The following is a 16643-nucleotide window of genomic DNA, read 5'->3' on the forward strand; positions in this document are numbered from 1 at the left end:
GCAAGTATTAGGAGGTTTGGCAGGTAAGAGGAATAAAGATGGGAACAGAGAACTACTAAAATCACATTTGCTGTTATTGTACCTTCTGACAAAAGAGAACCCAAAGATGAAACAGGCTTAGTCTCTACCTCAATTGTATCTCATGATTTTTGCCTGAAGGTTTTGAAAAGGTCTCTAGTCTTTTCCATTTCTGGTCTGTCTTCTATATTGTTGTCTGAAATCATTCTAATTTATGAATAGGATTAGTGCCTGGAAATAATAAGCATTCAAGTATTTGTTGAGTGTCAAAGGTTCCTCCAATGATGAAAACCCTTCTATAGCTCTCCGTGGTATAGAATCCAAATTCCTAAGCAAGTGTCTAAGACTTTAGGACTTCATGTATCCTTCTTTTCTAGGTTCTTATCACTTGTACCTCTTCATGATTTCTTAACATTGGAATGTTCTTTTATATTTCAAATGGTTCCCATGTGCTATTTCCTCTTGCTGATACGTTCTCCTTCGTATTCTGGTCTTAAATGCTTTTGCTCCTCCTCAGGCCTGTTTCTCAATGAAATTTTGTGTGGTCTCAAGACACACTAAGTTGGACCATCAAAAATTCCCATGTTTCAAACTTACAGTCAGAAGATAAATAAGTCCTAGAGATCTAATGCACAGCATAGTGATTATAGTCAATGATATAATATTATTTACTTCAAAGTTGCTAGGAGACTAGATCTTAAATGTTCTCACCACAAAAAAAGAAATGATAATTGTGTGATGTAATCGAAGTATGACTTAATGCTACAGAGGTGATACTGCAATATACAAATATATCAATTAACATATTACACATCTTAAACTTACATAATGTTATATGCCAATTATATCTCAATAAAAATTAATAAAACAAATTTTTTAAAAGTTCCCATGAAACTAGTAAAACTTATCCCGCTTTTTAAGTGTATGATAAATGCCTGTTCAGTTATTTGTCTCTCCCTTTAGATAGCATCTTTTGAAGGCCAAGATCTCAGCTTAATTGTTGATTTCAAGGCATAGAACAAAGTAGAACCAAAAAAAAAAAAGCACTAATATTAGACAAGCCTAGATTAGTCTTCCAGTTTCCCCTGCTTAGTTCTGTGATCTTAGAAAAAAATAATTAATTTCTCAGAAGTTCAGTTTTCTTCTTTACAAATACAAAAGGAAACTATCTTGACTGGGTCAGCATCTGACAGATAAAACATCTATTTCTCGATAAAATGTAGTGAGAGAGAAGCAGAGAGAGAGAGAGAGAGAGAGAGTATTATTAACAGATTTCCAATGGAGATTTTAGTATTTAATTTTAATATTTAATGATTTTTAGATTTTTAATGTCAAAGCTCTTGTCTCTGCCCTGACAAAGTCTACTGTAAATAGGGACTTTTGAAGTACCTGTAATTTTTAATGAAAATGAAAAACTGACTTATGAAGTATGTTTGTAGTTTTCTTTCAAAACAGAAAGTCTGAAATGTTTCCTTTTATCATCTGACTCAAGCCATTTGCTTAACTAGAATTTTAGGACCAATGGTGACCATTCAGAAAACCCACTTATCATATCATAGCATATCATAGCATGTCATAGCATCACAGTAAGTGAATATACAAAGATAGTAACAGGAATGAATTAACCAAATCAAAGTCAAAATATGGAACTACAGTCAATTCATAAGTCAGAATAGCAGCTCTTACATGTAAGCCAAACTTGTGCCTGACCTATATGGAAAAATCGATTAAAAGCTAATCTAGTGGGACACCTGGGTGATTCAATGGTTGGGCAGCTGCCTTCAGTTCAGGTTGTGATCCTGGGGCCCGGGATTGAGTACCACATCTGGCTCCTGTGAAGAGCCTGCTTCTCCCTCTCCCTATGTCTCTGCCCCTCTGTCTCTCTCTGCGTCTCACATGAATAAATAAATCTTAAAAAAAAAAAAAGATAATCTATTTCCCAGGATTCCTGTTCATTCTAAGTCATTCTGGTATATTCACATTTGCTTTTTTGACTCTTACATTAGGAAACCAGGATAACTGGAGAAAAACTAAGGTGAACAGGCTATTGTGATCAAAGATTTAAAACTAAGAATTGCACAAAAGGCCATGGAAATCCAAAGCCATTCTCAAGGCAGAAATTTGTTACTAGGCCCATGAAAAAGGATATTTCAGTTTAAAGTCAATATTCAGTATCTCTTTGTTATAAAGTAACTGAAATCAATGTACTTTGAGTACTACCTATTAAAAATATAACAGATCAAAATATAAAATTTATAAATATAAAATCCTCATTATATATATATTTTTATATATTATATATATATATAAATTTTATATATAAATATAAAATCCAAAATATAAAATCCTCATTAAATTCTTTACCTTTAGGGACTTGAATTTCCTTTTGTTCTATGCATAAGGAAAAAAAAAAAGAATGAAAACTAAAACTCCCATTTAAAAAAAAAACACCTCCACAATATGAAATTTGGTTGTTCTCAAAGGGTAAAATTTTTGCCAAATGGGTGACAAGCTGTTGTCAAGGCATAATGGGAATCTTCCGTGGGAGTGTGTAAGGGATTTATGCACAAGAGTTACATCACATTTTGAGTGCACATACTCTTTGAAACAGAAAGAGTCCAAATCTCAAAGTGTTTACTAATGTTTCTCAGTAAATGTGGCATTTATTCAGAGATGTCCAATATAAACCTGTAGCATTAACTCTAGAAATAAAAATATTAACTTTTTAAAGAAATATTAAAATCATCTTCAGTGCCCTTTTACCATATTACTTTCTTGGAAATCTAAAATAACTCAGTATGTCAAAGAAATAAAACCATGTCTATCTTGGTAAATTATTAATATTTTCATATTAATACAAAGAGTTCTCAAATACTAAGATATAGGAATAGTAGGGCACAAGACCTACTGATTATACTGGGACCAATAATGAAGATTCTTGCTTGACCAAACTTTAGTTAGGCTCCCAAACCTTCTCCTAGGCCCATCTATGTAGCTCCTCATAAAAATCCAGTTTCAGCAAGAACCCTGCTAGACCAGTTTAGCAAGAGTCCTCCCCATCTTTTCTACATGTTCAGCCTCAATATTTCCACAGGGTTCTTATCCTCCAGCATCACCTAAGTGATGTCCAGTCACCCTGGTGTGTCTTCAGCAAAGATCCTGTTAGGTCAGCTTAGTTAGAATCTCCCTTATCTCTGATGTTTTCTCTTAGTAAATCTGCATCTTGGCTAAAGATTCTCACTTGCCCACACTGTATTCGGAGTTGAGTTCTACAGAGGGATCTTTCTTCCCCTATGGCAATAGTTAATAAAATCTGTTTTTACTGCTTTAACTACTACCCAACTCTGTTTTTGTTTTTTGTTTTGACATCAAGGATCGGTAAATCCATGGCAAATATTTTTTTAAGATTTTATTTATTTATTCATCACACACACACACACACACACACACACACACACACACAGAGGCAGAGACACAGACAGAGGGAGAAGCTGGCTCCATGCAGGGAGCCGGCCGTGGGACTCGATCCTGAGTCCCCAGGATCAGTCCCTGGGCTGAAGGTGGCGCTAAACCGCTGAGCCACCTGGGCTGCCCTCCTTTGCATATTTTATTATTGAATTCCTACAGCAACTGATAAGTATGCTTTATTATCCTCATTTCAAGTTTAGAGATTAAAAGAAAGATTATGCTTTACCGGAAATCAAGTAACTAGTTAGCCGTGGAGTGGTGAAGATAGAACTGAAACCCAGGGTTTTTGTGGATTTTTTATAAGTTCCTACTTATTCCAAAAGTTGTGTCATTTCTAATTTTTACCTGATGTTTCAAATTTTTTCTCAAATATAGAAAACAGAGGAGCAGTTAGGTTCAAAGGGCAATTTTTACAATATGGGAGATGTAAATAGCTTCCCATCCTAAGATATAGTAACTTTTATCTTAGCATAAACATGTTTTGGAAAGAAGCCATCACCATTATATAAGGGAGTTCCCAGAACCAAGCTAAAGCAGAATCCTTGAAAACAGAATCACATAAACCTTTCATTTGATATCGTCTAGGGAAATAAGTGAAGAATCTTCATCCCACATGGTAATGCACCCTGCTGACCATCCCATCTTTGGGAAGGGTCATGCTGCATTCCTGGAGTGTTTGAGGTCCTTCTGAAAGATTGGCTACATTCCCATCCACACCCATAATTAAGGATAATAGTGTTCATATGCAGCTAGCTGGTGGTTACAAAGTAAGCCTTTATAACATAGAGCTCCATACTATCCCTGAACTTACAAAATAGTCTTCAGAGTAGCTTCATAGCAATAGCCTATATCACTGATTTCTAAGGAAACTTAATTTTGTTGTTGATAATGATGACTTATTGTCTGCTAACCTCATAATAGTCAGGTAAAATAATTTAAGAAATTATTTGACTCTCAAGCTTAAGAGTGAGGCATTTTACCTCCAATCTGAGAAAGGTATTCCTCATATGGAAGCATAGCACTGCAAAGTACATACTCAGCATAACTTACCTTGGGGCATACATGTCTTTCTGGTTTGTTGGGATTTGTGTTTGAGGAGGCAAGAGAACTCATTCCACGTACTTTATTAATTAGGGATAGTATGTGCAATAGCACAGTCTAGCTGTTCCTCCATCTAGGAGACCCTCAAGCATATCATTCTATTTCATATTCAAAAGGACAATGTAAGAGATTTGAACCATGGTCAATATAGTGGAGAAAAAAAAAGAATCTTCCTCTGTCCTCTTAGATTCTGTGGCTGATCTGAGATTAAGTGGACATAAGACAGACTAAGAGGTGAAAAGCACACACATTTTATTTAACATTTTTGTGTGCGCAGAGGAGCCTTCATCAAAATAGAAGAAAAACAAAGACTTCAAAAAATAGGACTGAAAGTTTATATATTTTTTTTAACAAAGAATGATGAATTTGCAGAGAAATGACAAGACAAAGGAAAAGGCTTAAGTTTTATAGGCAGTAAATTATGGGAAAGTGACTAAGAAATACACAGGGAAAACTAATGGAAGATTAGAGTGATTTTAGTAGACTTGTTTGTACAGGTCCATTTTGGCATAAACTCCTAGTCTCCAGTGATAAGAATGTTCTCTTCCTGGTATAGTCCAGGCCCCTTTCTCATGGAAAATATTATGACCTGCTTTTAAATAGAAAGGGGGGACATCAGAGAGCCCTTCCTGCATCTGTTTCTTAATATTCAACTCAAAATAATCAATATGTCAAAGGGCATATTGTGGGGTGTCATGTTTTGAACACCTTCACCATCATTAATAATAAAGGAAAAATGTACTCTGAGCTCTTAGAATGTCAGGAGTTATAGCATAGGAATTCTGTTAAGGCAACATTTAACTCATATTCACCATAAAGTAACATAGAAGTCACGAGAAGAAAAGCTAAAGAGAAGCATTAGCCTCCAATTTAAAAGTAGTTTTTGCTCTAATAATTGATCACCAGCCCAAGAGTTCAAACAGGTGAACTGCAGTGCATACAATTGACAAAGGAGAACTTTTCAGAGAGGAGACATGTCCAATAGCAAAAGGAAGAAAAAGTTTGTTTTCACAGCATGATTCCCCACACCCAGACTAACAATTTGATACCACAGCTCTCAATTTTTCTGAATTAACTAGGCAATTGCTGCATTCTAGAATGATTTGCTGACTTGAGAGCATGTGAGTAACCAAGGAAGGAATAAATTAATATAAAAAGCCTGGCTCTATCATACCTACCCTAGGAAGACCAATACAGAGCAGTAATGAGCATCTATTTGGTCAAAGGTCCAGTGAGGAAATGCAAAGATGACAAAGATAATCTGAAGAACTATATTTCATACGGAAAAAAATGAGCACAATTGAAAGAATGAATATAGCAAATGCTGTAATGAGTACAGTTGGGGTTTTATAGTGATTCTAACAATCAGGATTGGGGAAGACACTTGGGAGCAGACCACTCTACCATGAAGTCTTCTTGAATCCCAATTCCAAACTGAGACCACAAATGTGAACCTTGGGTAGTTGCCAATACATCATCTGTTGGACGGTCAAAGCACATAATTTTCTACATGATAAATGCAAAGTTCTTTTTTCCCTTGGCAGTATTTCATTTTAGAAATGCCAGGAATTCATTTTAAGGAAAAGAAGTTTGACAAGCAAATAGGGCACTTGAATACTTAATGGAATACTGTAAAGAAGACATTATTAAATGAGTTGTTCACAAAATATGCTATACAACTCTGAAAAAATAAAACCAAAAAAGGGCTGGAGTCAGAGGCTACTTGCAGGACATTTAATTCAAATACAGATGTTTTTCAATCAATTCAATTGTGAATAATACTTGAAGCTCAGATAATTGTCTAATAATTGATTCATATAAACATTACTGAGAATCATTTGTTTGGTTATTTTCAAGGGAGCATGGGACCAAACAGAAGTTTCCTGAGGGATGTCAGAAAATTTTTTTTCACATCGCAGTACTCTTAGGAAAACAGAGGTATTCCCCATCTCATCCCTTGTACTTCAAGTTTCTCCATTTTAATAGATTGCCAAATAAAAACTGTGAATGAACTTTTAATGTGATGTTGTTTTAAACCTCTAAATCTTTAATTGACCCCATTAGGATTGGTGTAAAGGGGTGTCTGTGTGATCATATAGAGCCAAGGTCAGGCCATGGCCCACCATCTGTCCATAAGAAATGGACTGGAAGGTTGTTCATCACTGACAGACATGTCTTAGCCCAGAGATCAGAAATCGGTCATCTTCTGAATCAAAGCAGTTTATGTTGGACACAGGAGGTAATTTTCACATTAATGTATAATAGGTCATCTACAGGGGGCCATTTTGAATAGATATTGCCACTTCCTGATCATGTAGTGCTTATTACAGCCTCTGCAGGGTGATTGCCATGAAGTCAGCTATGCGTTTAAATTTATCTTAAGGAACTGAAGCTCATTTCTGTCTTTTTTTGCTGCAGGTCCTAGAGACTCTCTACTCTATATGAAAAAGAAAGCTTTATAGAAATTAACCAAATTAAAAGAACTCTGGTTGTATTCTAGATGGCAATATTGTAAACTTGACTTTAGCAAGGGCTGTGTACCAACACCTCAGAAAATCTCTAGAAAAACACAGATAAATACATAGTTATTCAGTCTTAGCTTTCTCAGAAATATCATTTTTCTCAAAAATCATGTCATTTCTGCTTATTACAATATCTACTCTGTATTTAAGTTTGAACTCTCCCCTTGAGGGCCGTATTTTGTGAAACATCAACAATATTTGTCCCTCCTTGAAAGTTACTGCAAGAAGTAGAAAATAAGAAAGAAACAATAAAGTAGAGAGGAATACTGGGTGGTGACCTAGAATCACTCACAAAGTAAGGGACTGTCTCAGCTCACATTGTATGATCACATTTATGTCTCGGTCAAATTAAAGATGACTGCATTTAGGTATGTGTAGAACAGTCAAAATCATCTTAACTGCTGAGACTCTGCTTGACATTCATTCACACTGTAAAATAGAAAAGATATTCTTGTCTCCTTACATGCTGCTCTGAAATCAATATGAGGCGTTATCAAAGAGTATCTTCTGTGTTGTTTGACTCCTTCTTGTTCCATGTGATCTTTCTCTCACCACTGGCTAACCAACAACCACCTTGGTTCTACATCCTTGATCTGATATTCTCAAATTTACTGTCTTTATTTGGACTATCTCTACCAATGTAGGCCAGCAGTGCTTGTTGCTGTTTGGTTTTTGGTTGGTTGATTATTTGTTTTGTGTGCATTGTAACTCCCAATGCCCCAACATGAACGTCTACCTGCCTGTATATCACCCTTGCTGCTGTTGTCTGTGGCCCTCCAAGATAAAAATGGATTGATTCAATAAGTCAATGAGGATATGGATTAGGGTTTATGAAAATTTCATTTCTTACTCATTAATAGTATGCCATGGGACAGATACTTAAACACTCTTGGCCTCCCTTAACTTAGTCATGGAAAAAATAAAAACATCAAATTATTAAGGACATAAAACTAGAAAAGGCTTAATCTACTCAAGAATGAAAACATTTTGCTTAAGGCAACTGTTGAAAACTATGGTTCTAGGAATAGCAGCAGAAATGTTTGTCCTATTTGCTCTGGAGGAGAGAGAGGGGCAGGGTGGGATGATACTAATATTCACTAAAATCTGATAGAAGGCATTTTTCAGGAAAAGGGGCCTTGGTTATATTCTCAGGTTAAACATCCATTCTTGGTATTTCCCATGTAGTGCAGCTAGCAGACTCCCTTGCTGGTATAAATGTATTAGGAAAGGTAATTGCTAAAGGAGCCCAATTTAAGAAAGAAGATGATAGTATTTAAAAAGATACTGCATTTACTTTAATAGAAATTAATTCAGAATCATTCTTTTGAATCAGTCACATTCATTCACACAAAACTAAACTAAGCCCTGACAAATTATCTTGATTTCACTTTCTCTATGTCCCCTGTTGGAAAAAAATTAATTTCCAATGCTATTCTTATAAACCCCAAACTTAGTCTGTTGGTATATTTTAATCAGAGAAATACCTGATTCACAACCACTCTTTCGTCTAATTTCCCACTTCCACTTCCACATCATTAATATGTTTTTGTTGGCTTCCAAAAGGGTTTAGCATTCCCTTATGTTCACTAAGGAACACATTAGTGTTCAGTATTTCGTCCAGATGAAAGAACAGGGCATGGGGAAAGAGGCTTTATTTGTGAACTTGCTGTTCTCTTTTGAATAACCAAAGCTCTTTATACTGATATCTTTGGAAAGAAAAATATTCTAAGCATAAAGGAGAATCTAAGTCCACAGTTATGCTCTTTGGTTGGTAGATTTGACTTGCAAAAGGACTTTATAAAACTCAGGTTAGAGCCTTTAGACAGAATTAAATCAAGAGTAGCCTGTCATAGTAGATATTCTCCCAAATTTTATGCCATTAATGTTGTCATTTTAGTGACTCCTATTATTTGTGTACTAGAAACCCAAAGTTGATTGACTCACCCTACGGGGAGGTTCTCAGATATTGGAAATTTCTAGGTAACATTTAGGGAAGTTTCTAGATGACAAATAGGGAGGCCCATAGACTTAAAACAATATCAAATAAGCTGGGTTTCAGATGGCTACCCCTGTGCCCTGCAAATGGCAGTAGTCCTGTGATAACCTTTTCTTCTCAGGTATTTTCCCATGTCAATCACCTTTTATTTTTGACAAAAGTCATTTTCCTATTTGTTTTGGGAGCACTAATATGAAACATAATATAATAATAATAACTTCCCCTTTTTTTGAATGCCTACTATGTGTCAGATGCTAAGTGTTTGTCTCTTTTTACTTTTATATCTGCTTGGCAAAGAAGGAACTATTATTCTTGTATTATAGACGAGAAGCCTAAAGATCAGAGAAATTAAAAGAAAGACTTAAGGTCTCAGAAGTCACAAAGGATAGAGATAGGATTTGAGCCCAAGTCAGAATCCAAGTCCCTTGTTTCTTCCCCTATGCTAGACTTTTTTTCCATATTGTTTTCTGTTATTTGTTGAAAACCAGTGTATACAATATCAATGTCAGTATTTCCCAAATAAATCATTTTAGCACTTATTTGTTAGATGTTGTTCAGCTAGCTTTACTGATCATTTATATATATGTGGTCAAATGGAAGGTTCTTCTTCCACTCACCCCTTACCTCATTCATTCCTCACTCTCACCTTCCACTGGCGTACTGAAGCAAATCCTGATGTTGTTAAAAAAAAAAAAAAAAAAAAAAACTCAGATATTTAAGCAAGAGTTTCTATAATTAGTTCTCATTTATTCATTCTGTGACATTTCCTTGAGCCCCAAGACAGTTCTGCCCTTTCCAAAGGAATGAATCCTATCAAAATAATTTAATATTTTTTCTTAATATTTGCATGCCACAAGTTTGATATATATCCACACATTCCACATATAACCTATTCAGTGCTTTGGAAAAGATACTTGTATTTCTTCCTTTTCATTCCTTTGGCTGAACTGATAAATAGTTTCTGTTATTAACAAAGCCAAACTAAGTATTTCATGGAGGTGCAGACACTTAGAAACACATAATAATCTATCTGGAATGACCATGAAAACCACAGGAACTGTAATCTGGCATGTTTCCAAAGGAAAACATTAAAACTGATGGTTTTGAAGACATGAAATTATAGGGAACTACTTGATACTATGTTAAGATGAGAGGGAGCAAAAAAAAAAAAAAAGATGAGAGGGAGCAGAAGGCACTTATACGTATTATAGGATTACTGATTTTTTTTTTTCCAAATAGCTCTACTTTAGAAAAACCCACAATGTGATCAACAAAAACAATGATGGGTTTTTTAAAGTAATGAATAATGGGTGATTTGTTTCTCTTCTTATATTTATCAATTTTATGAAAACATTAGAAGCAAGGAAAGATAGGTAGGTCTTCTGGAGGCATGAACAAAATGTTTAGCTAGAACATGGGATAGAGACCCTGCTGAAGGAAGTTAATGAAACATTACTAAGAGTGTTGAACTGGTATTTAAGGAGAAGCCATCCAGGAAAGTCCTTTCATTTCTCTTTGGCTGGCTGGTAAAAGCACCTGGTGTTTTCTGGAGCAATAGTAGTAAATCCTGTGCTTGGCCTAAGCATATGATAACTAAAATGCCTGAATAACTATTAGGTAATAATCAAAGCAAGGCTGTCTACATGTAGACCTTAAATAAGCAAATAGGAATTTAGGTAAAAATAGAAAGAACTTAATGAGATGTTACTATGTAGAAAACATGTCAAGTAGTTTCAGCAATTCTTTTTTTTAATTTTTTTAAAGATTTTTATTTATTCATTCATGAGAGACAGAGAAAGAGAGAGAGAGAGAGGCAGAGACACAGGCAGAGGGAGAAGCAGGCTCCATGCAGGGAACCTGACGTGGGACTCAATCCAGGGTCTCCAGGATCACGACCTGGGCTGAAGGTGGCACTAAACTACTGAGCCCCCCAGGCTGCCCAGTCAACAATTCTATTATGCTTCAATAACTAATCTCCTGTCATTCTCCTACTCGGATATTATAGGGTTACTTGTCATTTGAAAATACAGTAAAAAAGAATTATTGGCTTCTATCATCAACCCTTGTGATGTTGGAAAATTACCAAACAAAATGTTTATTTTCAAAAATGTATATATTTTATCTGGCTAACACTGGTGTTAATACAGCTTGAATGTGTGGAATGTTTCCATCTTTTCCCAAGATTTTTTTGAGTTGGAATTTCTTCTTAATAATTCATACAATGAAAGAGAGGAAATGTATTTTTTTAGGGGACAGAAGTTTTTTTTCCCCAATTCTAAATAATATTTGGATCCAGTTTTTAAAAGATGGTTAGACTAAAATCTTTTAGATATAATGTTAAATATAAATAAAACTAAAAATAAATTCTTTGTATTTAGCATATGTATAATCATAAAAATTTTTTCAAGTACAACCAAATGAAAAATTTTAAATATTCACATTCATAATAATGACAGATGATACTGAGTTTAATAGGAAGATGCAGCCTTAGATCTAGTTCTAAATGTGGTCTGTTTTTATATTTTTACATAAATCCTACAAGTGTAAGAATTGTCTATTCACATATTTTATGTAATAGAACAGTTTCAAGACTACTAGCTCAGAATAATGACAATTTACTCAACAAGCAATCTTCAAATGCCAATTAAACACATGAAAAATGAGCAAAGCTGTTATGTTTGCCTAAAATCCAGGTTAACATTGTAGTTTTGTTGAAATAGATATTAAATATTTTTCTATAGGCATATGTCAGAGATATTGCAGACTTGTTTCCACACCACCACAACAAAGTGAATATCACAATAAAGCAAGTCAAATTATTATTTTTGGTTTCCCAGGGCTTATAAAACTTATGTTGTATACTCTACTGTAGTCTATTAGGTGTTCACCAGCAGTACATCTAAAAAATGTACATACATTAATTTAAAAAAATACTGTTACTAAAAATGCCAACCATCATCCAAGCTTTCAGTGAGTCATAATCTTTTTGCTGGTGGAGGGTCTTGCCTCTGTTGAGGGCTGCTGACTGATCAGGGTGGTGGTTGCTGAAGGCTGGGTAGCTGTGACAATTTCTTAAAATAAGACAACAGTGAGGTTTCCCACATTGACTAACTCTTCCTTTCACAAATGATTTCTCTCTAGCATGAGATGCTGTTTGATAGCATTTTACCACAATAGACCCTCTTTGAAAATTTGAAATAATCCTCTCAAAACCTGTCACTGCTTTATCAACTAAGTTTCTGTAAAGTTCTAAATCCTTTGTTGTCATTTCACTAATCTTTACAGGATCATCACCAGGAGTAGACTCCATCTCAAGAAATCACTTTCTTTGCTCATTCGTAAGTAGCAATTTTTCACCCACTCAGGTTTTATCATGAATGTCAGCAATTCACTCACATCTTCGGACTCTAATTCTCATTTTAGGTCTCTTTCTATTTCCACCACAACAGCAGTTACTTCTTCCACTGAAGGCTTGGATCCCTCAAAGTCATCCATTAGGGTTGAAATCAACTTCTCCCAAACTCCCGTTCATGTTGCTATTTTGACTTCTTCCCATAAATCCTAAGTGTTCAGAATGGCATCTAAATGGTGAATCCTTTCCAGAAATTTTCAATTTACTTTGCCCAGATTCCTCAGAGTAATCACTATGTATGGCAACTTATGAAATGTATTTCTTCAATAAGACTTGAAAGTCAAAATTACACTTTGATCCATAGACTGCGGAATGGATATTGTGTCAACAGGCATGAAAATGTTAATCTTGTCGTACATCTCCAACAGAGCTCTTGGGTGACCAGGTATATTGTCAACGGGCAGTAATATTTTAAAAGGAATCTTATTCTAAGCAGTAGGTCTCAACAGTGGGCTTAAGATATTCAGTAAACCATTTTGTAAACAGATGTGCTGTCATCCAGGCTTTGTTGTTCCATTTATAAAGCACAGTGTAGATTTAGCATAATTCTTAAAGGCCCTAGGATTTTCAGAATGATAAATGAGCTTTGGCTCCAACTTAAAGGCACCAGATGCACTAGCTCCTAACAAGAGAGTCTGTCCTTTGAAGCTTTGAAGCCAGGCATTGGCTTCTCCTCTCTATATATGAAGGTCCTAGATGACATTTTCTTCCAATCTAAAACTGTTTTGTCTGCATTGAAAATCTGTTTAGCATAGTCACCTTCTTTAAGTGTTTTAGCTAGATGTTCTGGATAACTTGCTGCAGCTTCTACATTAGCACTTGCTGCTTCACTTGGGACTCTTGTTAGGGAGATTGCTTCTTTCCTTAAACCTCAGGAACCAACCTCTGCTAGAGTCCAACTTCTGAACTTCCTCTCTCAGCCTTCATAAAATTGAGGAGAGTTAGGGCCTTACTCTGGATTAGGCTTTGGCTTAAGGATTTATTGTACCCAGTTTGATCTTTTCCTAGACAACTAAAACTTTCTCCATATCAGCAATGAGGCTATTCCACTTTCTTAACATTTGCATGTTCACTGAAGTAGCACTTTTAATTTCCTTCAAGAACTTCTTTGCATCCACGAACTGGCTTTTCGGCACAAGTGGCTTAGCTTTTGGCCTATCTCAATTTATGAAATGCCTTTCTCACTAAGCTTAATTGTTTCTAGTTTTTTACTTAAAATGAGAGATGTGTGTCTCTTCCATTCACTTGAACACTTAGGAGCCATTTTATGGTTATTAATTGTCCTAATTTCAGTATGGTTGTGTCTCAGGAAACAAGGAAGGAAGCCTGAAGGCAAGGAAAGAGATAGGGGAATGGTTGATAGGTGAAGCAGTCAGAACACACACAACAGTTATTAAGTTCACCAACTTACATGGTCAAGGGTCATGGTGCCACAAAACCATCACAATAGTAACATCAGAAATCACAGGTCACTGTAACAAACGTAATAATGACGGAAAAAGTTTGAGATATTGTGAGAGTTACCAAAATGTGACACAGAGACACAAAGTAAGCCAATGCTGTAGGAAAACTGGTGCTCATAGATACATTTACTTGACACAGGATTGCCACAAACTTTGAATTTGTAAAAATCTCAGTATCTGCAAAGCACAATAACGCAAAGTGCAATAACATGAGGCAAGTCATATTTTATTGATTGCTAAAATTGAAAGTAGTAAATTTTTTCATTTCTTACCTAGTGCCCACTGACTGTTGATGAATTTCTGTAAGTCAGTATTAGAAACATTTACGTAAAGCAACTATTTGCCATGAGAATGTGGTGCGGATGTTCCAACGAACTCAGGTCTTGTCTATTTCAAGTGCTGTGAAACCTTCACTGCGCGGTGATTTAGCTTCTGCTTTGCACAAACACATTACCATATCCCAGTATAGACTTAGACAGTGATGTGACTGGGTGTTTTATTATTAGATGGGGATCTAGATGATGCAGAATTTGTTGGAAGCAGTTTGGGGGCCTTAAGAATACCATTTGCTGACCTCAGTCTAAGATACTGTGGTCTAAAGTAAATCTCAGTTGTCATGATTTATGAAAAAATATATATAGTTCCAAACTATAGTTCCCTTTTACTGTAAGATTAAAATTATGGCTAAGACAACAGAAGAAGAGAGTAATTGAGATTTATTTCCTTAGAGAATAAGAACACAGTTAATTAACCTAGACATAACTAGAGTAAGAGATAATAGCTGGTGAGCAGACAATATGCAATTTAGATAATATAAAGAAAACTGACATAGTGGTCTGTTGCTAGGACAACAGCTTTGTGGAGTTGAGGCAGAAAAGAAGCTCTAATGAGGTTAATGGAGAGGTTAAAAAAGTATGCACACATATGTTTTGTTACTCTCCATATTTGTTTTAACAGGTTATTGGGGGAAAAGACTACATAAAAAGGAAAATTTTTAAAAGTGCTTTCTTTCACCATACAATAAGTCGAACCCTGAGAATTGTCTCTCAGTTTACACAGAATAATGCAAGCATATAGACACATGTTCCCTTTAGAATATATCCTAATGAAAACTTAATGTGTGAAGTCTTCAGGAAAGCTCTATGTTTATATTGTCACAATAGTGACAGCAGTCATGACACCATTAATCACCCTTTGTTTACTATTTCGGTCCTAATGGCCTTTGAGAAATTGCTCAATAATGAGCAGACACTCTGTTTAGAACCACCTCTGATCCAAGTGATTATCCTGACTGGGAAAATGGAATGACCCCATGAATGAACTAGGGTCTCTTACATCATGTGTTTGTTTTTTAAATCACTTCTTGTCAACAAAAGATTATTATTTTGGAATTGTACATTTTTCCCAGTGATTAAGTCAGTTGGTCAAGGACTAAGGTATATAACACTTATTCTTCAGTAAATTTGTCATTTTTTAAATCTCAGGTCTTGGGTTTTTAAAAATCAATGTAAAAAACATCAACTCTCTTGTCTGAGGTGATTGGTGATTTTCTTCTTGGAATGTCTTTTAATTTTACTTGTAATTTTTTGAATAACGATTATTTAGTAGTAACATCTTTTATGTTAGAAAGCCATTCCAACCGAGATACCTGAAAAATAATTATTGAAACTTTCTTATTCTGAAGTGTCTTTTTAAGCATTAACTCTAATTCGTCTAAATTTTCAGTTGTGTGAGGTGCAAATCCACATCCTGTTTTAACATGTCTCTCTTCCATCTTAGAACTTTTTTGACCATGTCCTCTGTTTTTCCACCAGAACTCACAGCTGCCATCTGGCTTACTTCAGCTGATAGTGGTATCTTCTCTTTGAGCTTTAGCTTTCAACAGGGGATGCTAGAAAACCTAGACAACTGGGAATATAAGAAAAGAATGTGTTTAAGTTACAAATGATAAGTAAATATCTCTGTTTTTTGTTTGTTTTTTCTGTTTTTTTTTTTCTAAACTGGACATCCTACCTAGAAATCTAAAATCCTACCAACTAGTACTCAACCAACTTGTAAACAAGCTATTTTTCTCTTATGTTGAATCTTCCAGAAAACATACATTTTTAAAACTCCTACATGTAACGTGTGAGCATTTGGAACCGACCCACAGCCTTAACTCTAATTTAGACAATGTCAAACATTAGGCATTTTAAATGTTAAAAGTGTTAGAAAGAACTCGCCCCCTAAAAAAATAACCCACCCAAATAGAAAATTGGACAATGTGTTATTTTGCTTGTTTCAATGTATTGAAAAAAAAATAAGGTATTCTTGAAATCTACCACATTGGCCGATATCTGCAGATTGGCTAAAAGCACTGAATTATTTCTATTTTCTTTTTTTTTTAATTTTTTATTTATTTATGATAGTCACAGAGAGAGAGAGAGAGAGAGAGGCAGAGACACAGGCAGAGGGAGAAGCAGGCTCCATGCACCGGGAGCCCGACGTGGGATTCGATCTCGGGTCTCCAGGATTGCGCCCTGGGCCAAAGACAGGCGCTAAACTGCTGCGCCACCCAGGGATCCCTATTTCTATTTTCTTTAATGTACACACACACACACACACACACACACACACACCTACACCTATATTGAAATGAAGAAGCTTCCCAACTTTGTCCACTG

At 35.4% G+C, this 16643-nt stretch overlaps 1 long non-coding RNA gene across 1 annotated transcript in view; it reads right to left on the reverse strand.

Annotated features, from left to right (window-relative positions):
• Positions 1 to 14088: 14088 nt before the first annotated feature.
• The window catches only part of LOC102154762, a 93863-nt gene continuing 91308 nt past the window's right edge, over positions 14089 to 16643 (reverse strand). Inside the window, exon 4 of the long non-coding RNA XR_005382143.1 lies at positions 14089 to 15888. This is a non-coding gene — a long non-coding RNA (uncharacterized LOC102154762). The remainder of the gene's footprint in view (positions 15889 to 16643) is intronic.

The sequence above is a fragment of the Canis lupus genome, chromosome 31, assembly GCF_011100685.1.
Source record: "Canis lupus familiaris isolate Mischka breed German Shepherd chromosome 31, alternate assembly UU_Cfam_GSD_1.0, whole genome shotgun sequence".
NCBI classification, from domain to species: domain Eukaryota; kingdom Metazoa; phylum Chordata; class Mammalia; order Carnivora; family Canidae; genus Canis; species Canis lupus.